The 18909-nt window shown below is 35.1% G+C and overlaps 1 protein-coding gene across 1 annotated transcript in view; it reads right to left on the bottom strand.

Annotated features, from left to right (window-relative positions):
* The window catches only part of ADGRL2 (adhesion G protein-coupled receptor L2), a 653868-nt gene that overhangs the window by 229059 nt on the left and 405900 nt on the right, over window positions 1–18909 (bottom strand). Inside the window, exon 4 of the mRNA XM_058303275.2 lies at window positions 6412–6455. The gene's annotated coding sequence lies outside the window, so the exon portion shown is untranslated. The remainder of the gene's footprint in view (window positions 1–6411; window positions 6456–18909) is intronic.

Below are 18909 nucleotides of genomic sequence, written 5' to 3' on the forward strand. Positions count from 1 at the left end.
AAAACATAGGGAAACATCTTCAGAATCTTTTATTAGGCAATGGTTTCTTAGATTTTTATACCCAGAGCACAAGCAACTAAAGATAAAATAGACAAATGGGACTTCCTTAAAATTAAAACTTTGGTACATCAAAAGTCTTTGTCTCAAAAGTGGAAAGACAGCCTACTTATTGGATATGTGGTTGCCAAATATTTTTTCCCATTAAGGGTTTACTACCCATAATATATAAAGAAATCCTATAACTCAAAAATATAAAATAAACAACCTAATTTAAAAATGGGCAAAAGACTTGAATAGACATTCCTCCAAAGAGGATATACAAATGGCTAAACAACACATGAAAAGATGCTCAACATCATCAGCTATTAGGCAAATGCAAGTCAAAACCACAATGAAATAGCGTTTCACACCCACTAAAATGTCCACGATTAAAAATCAGGAAATTACAAGGGTTGTAGAGGATGTGGATAAATGGGAGCATTCATTCATTGCTGGTAGGAATGTAAAATGGTGCAGCCACTGAGAAAGACAGTTTGGCAGCTCCTCAGGAAGCTAAGTATAGATTTACCATACAACCTGGCAATCCCACTACTAGGTATATTCCCAAAATACTGAAAACATGGACTTGAACAGATATTAGCACATCTACATTCATAGCAGTGTTACAATAGCCAAAAGATGGAAGCAACTTAGGTGTCCATCAACCAATGAATGGATTTTAAAATGTGGTATATACACACAATGGAATATTATCTAGCATTAAACAGTGGAAACTAATGAAATACTGCTATGTGTTACACCATGGTTGAATATGAGAAACTTAATGATAAAAGAAAAAGTCACAATGTGTTTCTACTTATTAATATATATTGTTCACAAAAATGTAAACAAAACAAGAATATGTTTAAAGATGCCCCTATCTAATATGAGGTAAAATTATATATACAGGGAAGCAGATTTGGCTCAACAAATAGAATGCTTGCCTACCACGTGGGAGGTCCAGGTCCAGGGTTCAAACCCAGGGCCTCCTGAACTGTATGATGAGCTGGCCTACACGCAGTGCTGATGCACGCAAGGTGCCATGCCATGCAGAGGTGTCCCCTGCATAGGGGAGCCCCATGCGCAATAAGTGCTCCCCATAAGGAGAGCCACCCAGCGCAAAAAGAAGTGCAGCCTGCCCAGGAGCGGGGCTGCGCACACAGAGAGCTGAGGCAACAGGATGATGCAACAAAAAGAGACACAGATTCCTGGTGCCACTGTCAAGAATACAAGTGGACACAGAAGAACACACAGTGAATGGACACAGACAGCAGACAACTGTGGGGCGCAGGGCAGGGAAGGTGAAAGAAATTAATTAAAAAATAAGTTATATATACATATAGCCCTGAATAAAGAAAATTTAAAATAAGTTTACCTCTGTTATGTGATTTTTTTAATGGAAGGGTATGCAGAGGACTTGAAAGGTCATTATAATATTCTTTTTCTTTAACTGGCTAGTGGATACACAAATATTCATGATTCTTTTATATACCTTATAACTTTCATTTTTTATCTACTCAATATTATAAAGCATTTTTAAAGGGAAGAAATTATATCAACCTTATGAACTGCACAATACAATTCACTGACAGGCCAGAAATATCTTTTATTTATTTAGTAATTGTGATTTATATATTTGAACTGATGTAACATTGTGTAAAATTATTTCAGAAGCAAATTTAGCATCTTGCTTAGGGAAGTTTGGAGGTTAAAACAAAATGTGAGGGAATGGAGGTGGCTCAAGCAATTGGGCGCCTCCTTCCCACATGGGAAATCCTGGGTTCTGTTCCAGTGCCTCCTAAAAAAAAAAAAGGAGATGAGCAGACACAGAGAGCACACAATGAGCAGAGAGTAGATAGCAAGTGCAAACAATGGGAGGGGAGAAGGTAAAATAAAATCTTTTTTAAAAATGCGGGAAGTGGATGTGGTACAAACAATTGGGCACCTGCCTACCACATGGGAGGTCCCAGGTTTGGTTCCTGGTGCCTCTTAAAGAAGACAAACAAGACACTGAGCTGATGCAATGGGCTGGCATGGTGAGCTGACACAACAAGATGACGCAACGAAGAGGCACAATGAGAAAATGCAATGAGAGATGAAACAAGCAGGGAGTGGAGGTGGCTCAAGTGATTGGGCTACTCCCTCCCACATGCAAGGTCCCAGTTTCCAGTGCCTGACGAGTACACAACAAACGGACACAGAGAGCAGACAGTGAGTTCAAACAACAAGAAGGGTGGAAAGAAATACATAAAATAAATCTTAAAAAAAAAAATGGGTCAGTCACCCCTGCAAGAGAGATATCCTGTCTTCAAAGGCAATGGCTACTATCAGATAACATACTCAACTATCTGCTTTTAAAAAAGCAGGGCCTTTTTATTTTAACAGGATAATCTAGTGGCAGTAATCAGTGCACCAAGTTAACTCCCTCTTGTAAAAAGCCCATCAATTGTTTTTTTGCTAATTAAGATGAATATTATTCCTGTGAAATGAACCAAAAAGTTGTATGAAACCGGAAATCCCAAAAGAGATCTATAATCTACAGGAATAATTGCATGCAATTTTAATTGAAGGAAAAGGAGAGGTCTGTTTTTAGCTTTGCTTTTTTCAAAATCTTAAAGGTAATCAACCTGTTGGCTAATTAACAATTCTTTTGTAATATCATTACCTGACTTAAAATTGGACATTTGATAGATTGAAAACAGTTGGGGAATTTTTTAAGTTAAGTGACAAAATGGCTATTGGCCATACTCAACTCCAGTATGGAATTTTTGCCATAAGGAAATAAAGCAACACATTTTTATTAGCATTCACAGAAAATTAAGTTGTTGATTGAAGGCTGATGCTATAAATATTCACGGAAATGTGCATTCAATCTTTTACCAAGTCCAGCTAGACTTGGGAATGAAAAGTAAGGCCTATTTTGTTGATGTACAGATTATTATAGAATTATTTTATTTAATTACCATTTACACTTATCTGTTAAAAATGACTGGCAATGTTGCAGGTCTATTCTATTTGAAAGTTCAGTTTTAATAGATACATGTCAACAAAATATACATTTACATTTTAATTCAGGTCACCAGGGTAGCTCAGAACTCTGCTTGCTCAAATTTGCAATCCTATAAATCGGAAAGTAATATTTTGAATAAAGAGGTGCTTTATTAATCCAATAATTTAATTGTTATATTGAACCTCACCTTGGTTATAGACAGATTAATTTTGTTTGTTTTTTTTTTTTTGGTTGTGTTAAAGATTTTATAGAGTAGATGAAGAAATAGAAATTATGAATTAAGGTATTTGGTTCCATAATATATCAGATTAGCAGCTTGATAACACAAACCTATTCGAAAGGTACATTTCAATATACAAACAGAGATGGAGTTTGACTCCCTATTCTTTAGGAAATGCTTATGCTCACTTTTCTCGGGCACTCCATTTATAATTTTATCTCAATCAGAGCAAAAAGGAAAATCATGTTAAATCTTCAGATACATTTTTAAGATAGTAATATAAAATGAATATTACAAAAATGCGTAATACAAGATCCCTCATTTACACAATATAATTCGGATGAGACAAAAATTCAAAATGAGTGAATTTTGCAAATGAGTGAAATTTACCTTGTCAACCATTAATGCTTTTTTTCATTCTAAAGACCTTAAATCTTTCAATATTATCTTATGCTTTGTATAGTAAGTTAAAGAAGTCATCGTTATATTGTAAAGTTCTAAGGCAAGAAAGGATTTTGGTTTTATCAAAGATCTGCCAGTATAAATACCGGACTTAACAGATCAGGAATTTTAAACCTAAGAATATGATGTAGCTTATTCAAAATCATATAGCTAGATTTGGTCTCTCAGTTTTTGCTGCTGTGAATAGCTGCAAACAGCCTCTACCCTTGCAATGCACTCTTCTTTTAACCCTCTCGTCTTTTATAGTATCTCTTCTAGTTTGTGTACTGTATAATCATAGAACCAGTTCTGCTATAATTTTATGTAAACTGAGAGCAAGTAGGATGGACACAAGGATCTGGGAAGAATTAATGTGAACCATACTAAACACATGCTAAAGCTTCCCCCTTTATTTTTTTCTTTCTTTTAAAATTATTATCTTAGTACCAGATAGTTAAAGTTACTGGTATGTGAGGTCTAACTATAATTTATATTTTTATGGAACGTTTTCACCCTCTAATAAGTTATTTTTGTACAGAATTCTTTAACCTCAAAAATATTTTAGTAGTTGGACTATTTATTAGCATTACAATTAATAAATGACAAAACTATTAAGGATTAAAAGTAATTCTTGGGCTGACATTTCTTTATACTTGCCTAATCTATTCTACTTTATTTGCTTTTAATCCTAGACCTTAAAATAATTTTTGACATTAAATTTTGAAGATGACAATTATAGATGGCAAGTTACACAATACATTTTAGATAGAAGTTTTGTTATTATTGAGTAATTTAATCTACTCTTAAAGTGTGGGTTTATTTTTAAAATTTCACCTACATGCTTTAGCCTTTTCTTTTTGTGAAATAAATCATAAAATACTAAATTTTATATACTAAAAGAAAATGTGAAATTGCAGATTAATTTTAGTTTTAAAATATTTATTTTTTTCATATGCATGCGTGAATTCTAGGAGTACTTTTGTATCAGAGTAATGTTAATAAAAGTAATAACCTTACCCTCATTTTATTTTTATTTATTTATTTCCCTTTCCTCCCTCACTGCCCCCTGCCCAGGTGTCTGCTCTCTGTGTCCATTCGCTGTGTGTTCTTCTGTGTCCACTTGTATTCTCGTCAGCAGCACTGGGATTCTGTGTTTCTTTTAGTTGCATCATCTTGCTGCATGAGCTCTCCGTGTGTGCAGCACCACTCCTAGGCAGGCTGCACTTTTTTCACGGAGGGCGGCTCTCCTTACAGGGCACACTCCTTGCGTGTGGGACTCCCCTACACGGGGAACACTCCTGCGTGGCATGGCACTGCTTGCACTCATCAGTACTGCACATGGGACAGCTCAGGAGGCCCTGGGTTTGAACCCTGACCTTCCATGTGGTAGGCAGATACTCTATCAGTTGAGCCAGCCAGATCCACTTCCCTACACTCACTTTAAATCATCCATTGCTTCGTTTTTTCTTTTACCCATTACATTTATAATTAATCTTCATTTTATATTTTTAGTTCCTTCTGGGGATTAGTTGAAAGATATTTTTTTATTGTGTAAGATCATGTTAGTTGTGCAGTTGGCACAAACATATTTCCTCAATTTTATAAACACATATTTCCCTTGTAATAAATATGCTAATTTGAATATCTTATTAGTCAAATAATGCTTTTGTTCCAATGGCAAGAAAAACACATATTTATTATAGGAGATTCAGAAAATGATGAATTAAAATTATTCAAGCCACCATGCTCCCACTATTTTGTGTAACTTTTGTGAGTCTTTTTACTATACCCTCAAAATGATTCAAATTCCATCTGACATCTACAAACAAGCATGCATGCACATACCATATACTGTATATAGTTTCGTGCCTGTTTTTTTCCTTATTGTTGTATCACAGCACTTTCTGATGATTGGTTTATTTCAAAGTTATTTCTACACTGAGAAATTCCTTCTTATATAGGGAATTCCCAATTACCACCAAAAATACATATAACTTGGAAAGACACAGTAATAAGTTGCTGAGAAATATCATTTTACACTGACCTTCCCCATTCAATAAAATTAAATTTCATTTTTATTTGGATTGTAAAGAGGTTATGACCGAGATTAAAACTAAATACTGCCTTTTTAAGTCATAAAAATATAAAGACAACCAAAATGCTATATTTAAATAAAATAGTAGCTAGCTTGCTTAGGAGAAGTTATGATATATGCTCTTAGAAAATAAACATTTTAAAATTCAGAGATGCTGCAAAGCCCTGATCAAACATAAATTACAATCAATTTTTATGTAACAGTAAAAATTCCAGAGGACACTCACCCCCTCTCAATATGTATCACAGATATGCTTTCTCCTTCTACTCATGAAATGTAAACTGAATTTATTTCTTTATCTGTGTATATTTTTACATAAATTACTCTAGAAACAAAATGTTGAATATACTGCTTTTAAGTGTAATCCAATAGAGAAAGCAAAATTGTATATTCCCTCTGAAGAGCCTGCAGCATATTGGTGTAAATTTTGGAATATTTATAGAATTTGAATGCAGCAGCCATTTATTGTAAGGGCATAAGCTACCTTATAATTATCACCTCATTCAATACATTTAGTAAATGAAATTGTATTAGTTTTATTATAAAAATTCACTTTATCTTGTTTGTGTTCAGTACCATCAAATATAGAAAGGGTTCTTTACTTACACCATTCTGGGAAAGATGAAATTTATCTTTGTGCCATAAATACCCTGGAAATCAAAGAAAATATTATTATTTATTATACCTCCATCTTCAGGGAACCTAAATGCCAAACATAATACATCAGCAGCAAAACAAAAATGAAGTAAATCTAGTGTAGAAAACACAAACCAGTGTTCTAAAAGATTCTTCAACATATATTACATGTCTTTGGACAGAGTTAGAGTTTGACTAAGCAGTTGTTGCAATAAGAACTTTCAAATTCAGGAATAAAACTTTTTTCCCCCACAAAACAAATAAAATAGAATTAAGAGAAGATTGTCAGTAGTTTTCTCCCTTTCTCTCTCTCTCACATCCCTTCAGCTCATCTGTACTTTCCTTCATATAGATGGAGCAACTGTACATAAAATTCTTTAAGGGATAATTAGGGTGAATTCTACTCTCCTGAAGTCAACATTAATGACCATTACATCCATTTAAAGGTAATAAATTTCCTGTTTAGAATCTTGAACTGAAAGTCAGATGTAGGTGCTAAGAAACAAAATCAAGAGTTCAATTTCCTACTTTTCCAAAGTAAATAAATAAAAAAGAAGTATGTATTATCTTGTCTTCTGTTATTAAAAACAAGGTTATAATTATATCACATGATAAAACTATATTTTGAAAAGGTATTTATTCTTGAATTTGTTGTGTACTTTAAATTTTTAATAATATATATTTTGATTTTTAGTAATTAATACAGAATAATTTATCTTACCATCAATAGTTCTAATATAAGGGAATATGTTTAGATGTAGGAAAATATGCTTTTCTCACGCCCTTATAATTAATATTGTTAGATATTGGTCATTTTCTGTTCCTTTATTTTTTTAAGTATCATAAAACTAATTTTGAGAAGGAAAACACACTAATTTCATGTTACTCTGTCAAAATCAGAACATGGCTACAGGAATTTTAATTGCTAACATACATAGAAAAGAGATGCTTAAATTTTCTGGAAATGGTATTTTAGACCCATTGCTATTTTTTGAGTTAAGTAATGTTGAATAAAAATTATACTATGTTTATGTATTTGAAATCATTCTCAAGGTATATAGTGTTTCTATAAATGAAAACTAGTGAAAATTTCAAACTACAAACAGTGATCTTCACAAAATTTACAGAGATTCTTTGCTGGAGAATAAAGTTAGGATTTCAAAGGTCTTAGATTTTCACATAGAAAATATTTTATTTTTTAGAACCATTATTCTTAAAGAAGCATTTGAATGGATAGCAAATATGAAGTCTAAAATTCTTGATGATTCAAGAATTCTTCCTTTGAAAATAGCTTATTTTTTAAAAACTATTATTTTATATTTACTCATAAATATTAATAATTTATTTCAAAATTTCATATTTAATGGGAAAATTTTTAACTTAGAAATACTTTATGTAATGGCTTTTTCATAAAAATATTATCATAACTATTGATATCACAACTCATACTTACAGTTTCTGAAATGCTAAAAAGAAATCAAAGTATTTTTAAGCATCAGCTCCTGAAGAGGGCAGCACGTTCTAGATATTATTGAATTCTAAGCTCAAATATGACAGCTTTGGCTTTAGTATCCTTTTTTTTAAGAAGTAGAAAAAAATTGGATATTTTTTATAGAAGTCTGCTCACATGATACAATAAACCAGCAGAAATTCTAGGCAGCTGCAGACCAAGGTCAAAACTGTATTTGATTACTAAAAGAGAACATTCAAATTAGACACTTAAAGCAATGTATTTAGAAAGGGAACAACAAAATACTAGTAAGGAGACATTCCATGTGGAATGTGTTTTATCTTAATACTCTAGATAACTTTTTCTATTGGCAGTGCATTGACTGTCAAAACTACTAAAGGGGTTAGATTTAATTATCTCACTTCTTGCACATTTCATCTCAATTGCTATGGCAACAATTCAGTTGCCTCAGCAGCAATGCACACTTTAATCAGATATTTCTTTCTCGTTTCTCTTTAAGCCAAAACTGTGTAGTGAAATTTACAACCAAGTCCTGATGAATCTGATAACGCCTCTTACAATTTAATGGGCAAGTTGCCTCCACCCACATATATAAATATTTTCAGAGAGGCTGGTAACTATTGTACAAGTGTAAGACTTGATAAGAATATGCATTTAGACTTTCTTACTTCATTGATTTTTTTTCTCTTTCTGCCACTATTCTTCCTTTAGATGTTTTCACAAATTCAAAACTTACTCCAGCAAGTCACTACCATGGGTCACATGACCTCATTAGGAGAGCCCATGATAAAGGAAACAACCTCCAAATGTCAACCCCTCCTCAACAAGCCTATTGAATTATTTACCCTTTATCTGAACATACTTTAGATTGGCACATCAAATAGCCTTTTTCTAGTTCTTGAATACAGGTAAGAGAAGAAAGGAAAATAGTTAAGATAAAGAAAAAAATCCATCTATGGGAGGAAAACTGTGGAATATCCTACTTAAAATAAATGAAGGAAATTTGGTCAAGCTTCAGTAATATCGATATTTTAATGAGACCTAAAAGCATTGTGCCTTAAATTGTTGATGTCATTTGGATGAATATTAACTTCCTACATTGTTGGACACATCATCACTGGAGCATTTTGTTAAAGGGTAGAGAAACTTTTTTGGGCATATAAAGAATATTCAAACTGCCTCCAAATCTGATTTAAAGTGGTAGCTAATTATATTTTCATAAATGTTTGAAAATTTGCAAATAGTGACCTAATTTAATTTGATAATGTGTAATAAAGGTATCTCATTTTTAAAAGCTGTCATTAAAAAGCCAAGTGATCTAAGATCTTGCTAACAATTTTAGTGGCTGCTAAAATTTGTTTTTAAATAACACATTTTATCCTGAAGTTGTAATAGTTCTCTGGTGAGAAGTTTTACAACAGTAGCTGATAATATTTCAGCATGTTTTTTTAAAAAATCACCACTTAGTAGTGTCTAGTAATATTTTCATTAATGGAGGCAACTAAACAGATTATTTCTATAGCTGGGGTCTCCTAGGCCAAAATTTAAATAGCAATTTCTAGATTGTATCTTATATATTACTGAAGCTACATATGGCCTTCAGTTAAAACTTAACCAAACTTAACAAAGATTATTGAAAATACAGTGTTTTTTTTTACTTTAATTTAACTGAGTAATAGACTATGTTCAAAATGTGGTTATTAAAAAGATAACTTCTGTGTGTGTGTGAGAGAGAGAGAGTTTTGATTATGCCACGTCTACTTCAGTAGTTATCCTACATTTTTCTACATTTTTAAAGAGCGGTCGCTCTTCCTTTGTTATTTGATTTTTGTGTTTTTTGGTGAGAGGTTTTTTACTTTCATTTATTTTTTTATTTTTTATTTTTTTTTCTTCTTTATTTTCTTGCAAATGTCACATTCAAAAAATATGAGGTCCTCATATACCCCCCATCCCACCCACCCCACCCCTCCCACATCAACAACCTCTTCCATCATTGCGGCATATCTACTGCACTACACTTGGAGAATACGTTCTGGAGCAATGCTGCACCATATGGACAGTGGTCCACACTGTAGTCCACACTCTCCCCCAGTGCACCCAGTGGGCCACGGCAGGACACACAACGTCCAGCATCTGTCCCTGCAGCACCACCCAGGACAACTCCAAATCCTGAAAATGCCCCCACACCATATCTCTTCTTCCGTCTCCCTACCGTCAGCAGCCACCGTGGCCACCCTCTCCACATCAGTATTAAAGATGAAGTATGGAAGACATATAGCCTAAGGAGTAGCTGAAGGAACAGGAAAAGTTTAAAAGAAGTCTAGAGAAAGAGAGAGAAAGCATGAACCCATTTTCAAATATTTGAAGGGCTTAGATTAAAGAGACAGTGGGTATCTTCAAAACTAAGACAAATGGTAGGAATTTCAGGCAAGTGAATTCTGGTTCTATAAAAGGAAAAACTGGGGAAAAAAAGAATTGTTTAAACAATGGAACAAGCTACATAACAAGTTCCTTGTCTAGGCATATTCCATGTGCTATTCGTGGACTAATTATATGAACTCTTTTTGTTACTTGAATTCTGGGACAATGTTGTAGAAAATGTGGTAGAAGCACTCCACAAATTTAAATCTGCGAGTTAAGATGAGTCACTTCTTAATGAATTTTTCAAATACCCGTGCTTTATGTTGGTATGGGACTGTAGTAATGCGCTGCAAACATCATATTAAGCAGCAAGTTCGCAAAGCCTACTCTGGAGAAACAGTCTAAATGAGAAAAACAAATAGTTCTTAGTGAAGAGTTATCTAAGACCTCAGAGGAGACATGTAAATCCGTCCTAGTTGGCACTCACTCAAGAACCTCAGTAGATGCCAAGGGACTGACTAGAGTTGAAGAATGAGTTCCCTTTTCAGTCTTGACTGGCTCTTCTACCTAGAGCTGGGATTTTACCAGGCAATGATTACATTGCTGCCTATGTTAGACTTATTCTTTGGATAAAAGGAAAATGTTGGCATTATCTTCAAATTATATTTACTTAAGAAATAATAATTGCTCAATTAAGAGTCCAGAGCTTTTCTTCTGTACACAGAGAAATTAAAAGTTGGAAAAATTGCACATCATTTGGGAATGCTCATCTTCAGCAAGATTGCTGAATAAGATAAGAAAAAGTTGTAACCAATTTGAAGATTATAAATATTAGGACACTGCTAATTCTTGAGTCAATGTGCACTTTTCTTTTTTTTAAAGATTTTTATTTATTTATTTCTCTCCCCTTCCCCCCAGTTGTCTGCTCTCTGTGTCCATTCACTGTGTGTTCTTCTGTGACCGCTGCGTCCATCCTTATCAACAGTACCGGGAATCTGTGTTTCTTTTTGTTGCGTCATCTTGTTGTGTCAGCTCTCTGTGTGTGCGGTGTCATTCCTGGGCAGACTGCACTTTCTTTTGCGCTGGGCGGCTCTCCTTACGGGGCGCACTCCTTGTGCGTGGGGCTCCCCTACACAGGGGACACCCCTGCGTGGCATGGCATTCCTTGCGCTATCAGCACTGCACATGGGCCAGCTCCACACGGGTCAAGGAGGCCCGAGATTTGAACTGCTGACCTCCCATATGGTAGGTGGATGCCCTATCCATTGGGCCAAGTCCACTTCCCAGTGTGCACTTTTCTGTAACATAAGATCTTATGTAAATTTCTAGTTTATGTTTTTTTGGCAATAGTGTATTTACTTAGTTTGGTTTTGAAGTTTCCTGTCTATGACCTGCTTTCAAATCACAGTGAAGGAACAAAGGAGCTCCTAAATAATCTTGCATAATATCTCATTTTACTATTCTCAGAGCTGTTGCTTGGAATTTGAGATGTTTTTAAGAATTACTGTCTACCAAAAACATTTGTTTCTACATAAATTGCTGATGAATGGTTTTGCAACAGGAAGAGTTTGCTTTTATTTTCTCTATCAAAGAATATGGGATATTACATAATCATTTTATCTCTGCCACTCCTTTATATGTCTTCAAATCAAATTTTTACAATATTATGTTGCTTAAAATTCTACCTGCTGAGGTTTTGCTAGCAAATGGTCTTGAAATTTGTTTCCAAAATCTTCACCTACAAAGTTTTTACTAGCCAATTCTATTTGGTTAACTGTTCTCCAACACATTCTCTGGTGAGCACAAACATTAGCTACAGAGAAACAAACTTCCATGGCACCCTGGAGAAACTTTTTGATCCAAAACACACTACTAGTAAACCAAAATGTCGTTACAAATTCATGAACATTTCCTTGTGTCATGATTAGCAGTAGGAGGAAAGAGCTGCTTTGCACAACGGTTGTTCCATATGTGTAAACTTAGTCCCCAAGCTGAGATCAAAGATTGTCTTCAAGCAACAATTATTTATTTAGTTCCTACCATGTCTAAAACTTAAGAAGTTAGAAAAGGAGCTATTTAAAAATCTGGTAGTTGTCAAATGAATAAAGAAAGATTAAAGAAAGACATATTGTTGGCCCATAAAATCAATACGCTATGGGAACCGTTATTGTTCTTATTGAGAGCTTACTGAGGACAGGGAAAGCCTGCATTCTTGTTTGCAATCCAGCCAATGCCACTGTCCCTTGTAATCAATAATAAGCATTCAGGAAATAGTTAATTGATGAATAATAAGTGAATAAGAAAGAAGAATGAAATGGCGGTCCCTTAAATGCAAGAAATGGTCAGCAATGTTAGCTTGTGGTTTGTAAAGGTCTTAATTTTGTGGAAGATATGGGCCTTTTTAATGGGTGTTCAAGAATGGATGGGATTTAAATAGTAAGTAGGAAGGAAATGGAGTCTTTCCAGTGGAGTTAAGACCACATTAAAGGGATTGCTGGAGATGCAGAGATATTAGAGAAAAGATTTAATACCTCTTGATCAGTACAGAAGTTGTGTTACAGATTAGTGATTTTTGCTTGGTTTAGATTAATGGATATTTTAGAGCAGTTTCTCAAACTTTAATTTGCATGCTGCAGGATCTTATTAAAATATAGGCTAATTTAGTAGGTCTGGATTGAGGCAAAAGATTACACAATTCTAACAAATTCCTAACAAATTCCCAAGTGACGTTGGTCCATGGACCACACTCCAGATTGCAAGACTATCGAAGATCTCAAAAGCTTAATAGAGTTGTTTTGGCTTGATACAACAGACACTTGAAAACCACTCTCTTCTCCAACAGTTATGGCTTGATGAAACTGTATTTTAGGGAGAGCAGTATATCAAGCACATGTAGAATGTGCTAAGGAAGAATGTGTATATAAGAAAACCAGCTGGGAGACTCTCATACTTTATTTGCATATTTCACCAATTTGGTGCTCAACCACCTGTTGATTGATTAGTTTGTGTGGACATGGTCAATTCAGAAGTAGATTCTCAGAGGAATAATTGTGGGTTTAGTGACTTTTTGAAAACAAGTCAAGTTTAGGTGAAACACATGGGGAAGCCATCAATGTCTTTCCTTTTCTCTCCATTTGGAAAAACTGGATTCATTCTTTGAAAAACTTGACATGTTCTCCTGTTCTTATCATACCATAAAATTTTTATTATGTCATCACAAGTACTGTCATAAACTCTTAACTTCTTATCATAATGAAAATAATAGTTATAATTAGCAATAGTAGTACAACTAGTGTTTTTTAAGTGCTTACTACTGACAGACACAGAAGTAAAATATTTTTAAATTAAATCCTCATAATATCGCTGTGAGGATGTTGTAAGATTTATTTATTTATTTATTTATCTCCCCTTCCCCCCGCCACCCCAGTTGTCTGTTCTCTGTGTCTATTTGCTGTGTCGTCGTCTTTTGTCTACTTCTGTTGTTGTCAGCGGCACGAGAATCTGTGTTTCTTTTTTTTGTTGGGTCATATTTTTGTGTCACCTCTCTGTGTGGGCGGCGCCATTCTTAAGCAGGCTGCACTTTCCTTTGTGCTGGGTGGCTCTCCCTATGGGGCGCACTCCTTGTGCTTGGGGCTCCCCTATGCAGGGGACACCCCTGCGTGACACTGCACTCCCTGAGCGCATTAGCACTGCACATGGGCCAGCTCCACACGGGTCAAGGAGGCTCGGGGTTTGAACCACGGACCTCCCATGTGGTAGACGGAGGCCCTAACCACTGGGCCCAGTCCCCTTCCCCACACCCATTTTAGAGATGAAAAAAAAAAAAAGTGTCCTTGTGTGCCCCACTATTGCTTATGTTACATACAGGTAAATTTATTCAAGTGCTCAAAATGTTTTCTTTGAAATCACTGATTTCTTAGTGTAGCTTCTATATTTGCATGGTATCTTCATCTTTGTTCTTTAGTTCCAATAATGAGTGTTTCCCATGTCTCAGGAAATACTCTATTAATTAGCAAGTTACTTGTGTTGTATAATTTAATGCTAGCGTGAATTGAATTGTTTACCTCAGTTTGGACATGTTCTTGGTCCACATTCTGATACGAGTGGGCCCATTGTAAATAGGATCTCTTGAATATGTTATCTTAACTAAGGTGAGACCCAACTGAATGAGATTGAACTTAATACCGATTACTGTAGTCCCTTATAAGCAGGAGAAATACACACAAAGAGGAAAAGAAAAAAAAAAAAAAGCCACAGGGAAGAGCAGGAAACCTGAAGTCAGCTGACCCTAAAGAGAAAGAAGATGAAGTCCCCGGGAAGAGCCAGGAGACAAAAGTCAATGGAACCCTGAAGAAAAAAGAGATGTGATGGAAAAGTCAAGGAACACAAGGATTACAGACGACCAGCACACTATCGACCTTGGGAAGAAGCAAGCCTTCTACCCTCTGGAAATGTGAGGAAATAAAGTCCCATTTTAAAAACCAACCCATTACCTTGATTAGATCACTTGATCAGATCACTTTTGCTTGGACTATGTCAGTGGCTCTCCAACCTCTTGTGTCTTATATAACGTGAGAGCACACAGAAGAGACACAGAAAAGAGAACTCGGCCCTTTAGAGCTGACTATGTGAGAGAGAGGACTCCAGAGTTGCCTACAGCTGTAGAAAGACAGAGAATCACCAAGAAGTTCAATGAGTCGAGGCCTAGGGACAGATGCCTCATCACCTACAGCTGAGCTCAGGAGAAAGTAGAGACCAGCAGATCTGCCATCTTGCCTCACCATGTGGCAGGACTCGGACCTGATAGCAGCTGACCATTGGTGAAAAAGCATCTCTGATGATACCTTGATTTGGACAAGGTTTTACCCCTAATAAATTTTACCCCTAAAAAAAAAAAAAAAAAAAAAAAAAACCAACCCATTGTGTAATATTTATCATAGCAGTTTTGGGAAACTAGGACAAATGCTCATAATGACCCTACGAGCTCAGTGTTATTAATACCTCTACTTTTATATGTGGAAAATGAAGCAAAAAGAGATAGCAGAGCTGGATTTTGAACACATTAAGCTGTGTTAATGACCTTAGTCTAACTTTACTTTAGTAACATAGAATTTTGAGTGCTTTCTTAAACACACAACATAAATTTCCTTTTAAGTTTACTTTGCCACAAAAATTAAGAGTCCATGAAGTCCAAGAAAACTTCTCATGATTTCTTTATTTCTATCAGCACATCACCATAATAAAAAGCTACCAAAGACAAGTAGAATGTGTATTTCAGCTTATTCTACTAGAGTTTAACATTCTAGTCTAAGTTTTTAAATATTTAAATACCAAACTGACAAATGTGATATTACAATGTCATAATTTCACAATTATGCACATTAATATTTTGGTTTAAAAATTATCATCCAATGTTCCCAAATATACCAATATACTTTTTAAAATTTATTTATTTTTAGGAGATACTAAGGATTGAACCCAGGACCTGGTACATGGGAAGGAGGAATTAAACCACTGAGCTACATCCACTCCCCAATGAAAGTTGGTTTTTGTTTGTTTGTTTGTTTGTTTGTTTTAGGCAGTACCAGAGATTGAACTTGGGACCTCATATATGGGAAGCAGGTTGCTTAACCACTTGAGCTACATCCATTCCTCACCAATATGTTTTTTAACTAATCAATCCTGGATAGAATATTCAGCCTTCATTTCATAAGCTTACTTGCTGCTCTAATTTGGTTATATGTGTTGCACACTTAGACATCAGAATCTGTGAATAGATTCATTGATATCTGCAGTGCCATCCTAGATTCTTCTCAGTCTGCATGACTTTTTCTTGTTAGAATTCACTTCAAGTTTAGGCAGCCAGGGGAAAAGATAATATATTATTTACCATTCTATTTGAAAATAGTTGTATTATAGCAATGTAAATAAATATAACCCGGTTACCTGCCACATATTTCTACTAAGATTTCTGACCCAGGGAAGTATAATTTTCTGTTTGGATGAATAAATTAGTTGTTATTTTAATACCAATTGTACATATTTGACTCCTTCTTCCTAACAAAGTATAAGAAAAGGTCTTTAATAAAAGCAAAAGAGAACAGAAAACCATCATAACAGCGATCAGTACCAATGATAATTTTCACTGGAACCCCACTAAGTGTAACTACCCTTTTAAATTATTAATCAACTTTAAGTAAACTTTTTATTTTGAAATAATTTCAAAATAATTTCAAACTTACACTTGCAAACTGTCTCTTTGCAACTATCTCTAAGACAGTTGCAAAGAGAATACAGACTCTGTACAAACAATTCCAACATACCCTCACCCCCCTAGATACTGAGATCTACCAATTTTAGCATCTTGCTACCTTGCCATATCTCTCTCCCTCCCCTCCCTTCCTCCTTCCTCTTGCCCCTTCTCCCTTCCATCCTTCTTTCCCTCACTCCCTCCCTCTCTCCCTCCTTCCCTCCCTCCCTTTCTTCCTTCCTTCTTCCCTTCCAACATTTGAGAGCAGTGTGTTGGTTTGAAGCTGTATGTACACCCAGAAAAAATTTCTTAAATCTAATCCATTACTGTGGGTGTTAACCCATTGTAAATTAAGACCTTTGATGAGGTTACTTCAGGTAAGGTGTAGCCCAATCAGGATGGGTCTTAATCCTATTACTGGAGTCCTTTATTAGTGAAATGAAATTCAGACAGAGAGAGAGAAAGCCATGGAAAGCAAAAAGCTGATATTCAACAAAACCCAGAAGAGTAAGGAGGCCAGAAGAGGCCACCATGTGCACTGCCAAGTGACAAAGGAGCCAAGGACCAAGGATCTATGGCAGACTGCCCCAGAATACCAGTCTTTGGATAGAAAGCATTGCCTTGATGACACTTTGATATGGACTTTCTTTTTAGCTTCAAAACTGTAAGCTAATAAATTCCTATTGTCTAACCTGACCCCATGTCATGGTTTTTGCTTGAGCAACCAAGGAAACTAAAACAAGGAGTTTGCCCAAATACTCCTTGAACATATAATACTTAACATGTACATTTCCTTCAAAGATGATATTCACCTATGTAATCACCTTAAGTGCAGTTATCAAATTTCAAGAAATTTCACATTGATATTAGCTTATGTTCTGTATTCAATTTTTTTCATATGTCCCAATAAAGTCCTTTTGAGAATTTTCTCCATTCTTAAAATCCATCCACTATCATGCACTGCATTTCATTTTCATTTTCTCTTTAATTTCTCTTTCTTTTTTTTATTTACTTGTGGAAACCTATATACAACATAAATCATCCCATCCTAACCCCTTTCAACCCTATAGTTCACTGAGATTAATCACATTCACAATGTTTCAGTACCCTCACCATCATCCATTTCTGCAATTTCCCTTCATGCCAAATGGAAACCTTATGCTCATTTTGCTTTAACTCACATTTGCCCCTGCCCCCATCCCTGGTATCTGTACTCTACTCTCTGTTTTCATATTCTCTGATTTTTTCTTTGTGGTTACCATGGGGTTTACATTTAACATCCTAAATACATAACAATCTTGTTTGTTTTGATACCAACTTAACTTCAGAAAGTTGAAGTATACAAATATAAGCTACATCCCTATACTATTCTTCCCCTCCCAGTTTATGTAATTCTTGTTACATGTTACATATTTATACATTATGCATTCAATACCACTGGTTTATTATTACATTTTATGCATTTGCCCTTTGAATATTGTAGGAAATAAAAGTGGAGTTACAAATAAAAAATACAATAGTACTGGTATTTATATTTACCCATATCATTACCTTTATCAGATATCATTTTTTCTTCATGTGGCTTCAGTCAATTGTCTCATGTGTCTTTTCCTATCAATTTGCAAAACTCCCTTTAGCATTGGGGCAGTTATAAGCACTCACTCTTTTTTTTTCAAAGATTTATTTTATTTATTTACCCCCACCCCCATTCTTTTATACTCATTTTCTGCTCTGTGTCTGCTCATCTTCTTTTTTAGAAGGCACTAGGAATTGAACCTTGGGCCTCCCATGTGGGAGGGAGGTGGCCAACTGCTTGAACTACCTCTGCTCCCCCTTATTGTGTTTCCTCACTGTGTCTCTTTGTTGTGTCAGCTCACCATGCCAGCCTGTCATGTCAACTCACTGTCTTGCTCATCTTTAGGAGTCACTGGGAACCAAAACTGCGTGTAACTCAGGTTAGGTCCCTGACCCCTTGTTGTGCTGATATAAATGAGCATGCACTGAAGTGGGAAAATGTGGGAGGTGTGGGGAGCAGAGCATATGGGAATTCCCTATATATTCCCTGCAACATTTATATAATCTAAGTATTTTTTAAAAATAAAAAAATGAAAAGGAAATGGAAGAAATGGCCCAAGCAAAGAATATATCAAAGCCCCAGATGAGACACAGGATTTGAGACAACTAATCAATGAGGTTCATACAAATTTCCAAAATCAAATTAATGAGTTGAAAGACAATGTATTAAAGAGATAAAGGACATCAAGAAGATACTGAGTGAGCATAAAGCAGAATTTGAAAACTTGAATAGAAAATTAACAGAGCTCATGGGAATGAAAGACACAATAGCTGAGATAAAAAACACATATTACTCAGGATGCCAAATATC

The sequence above is a fragment of the Dasypus novemcinctus genome, chromosome 9 (assembly GCF_030445035.2).
Source record: "Dasypus novemcinctus isolate mDasNov1 chromosome 9, mDasNov1.1.hap2, whole genome shotgun sequence".
Lineage (NCBI taxonomy): Eukaryota > Metazoa > Chordata > Mammalia > Cingulata > Dasypodidae > Dasypus > Dasypus novemcinctus.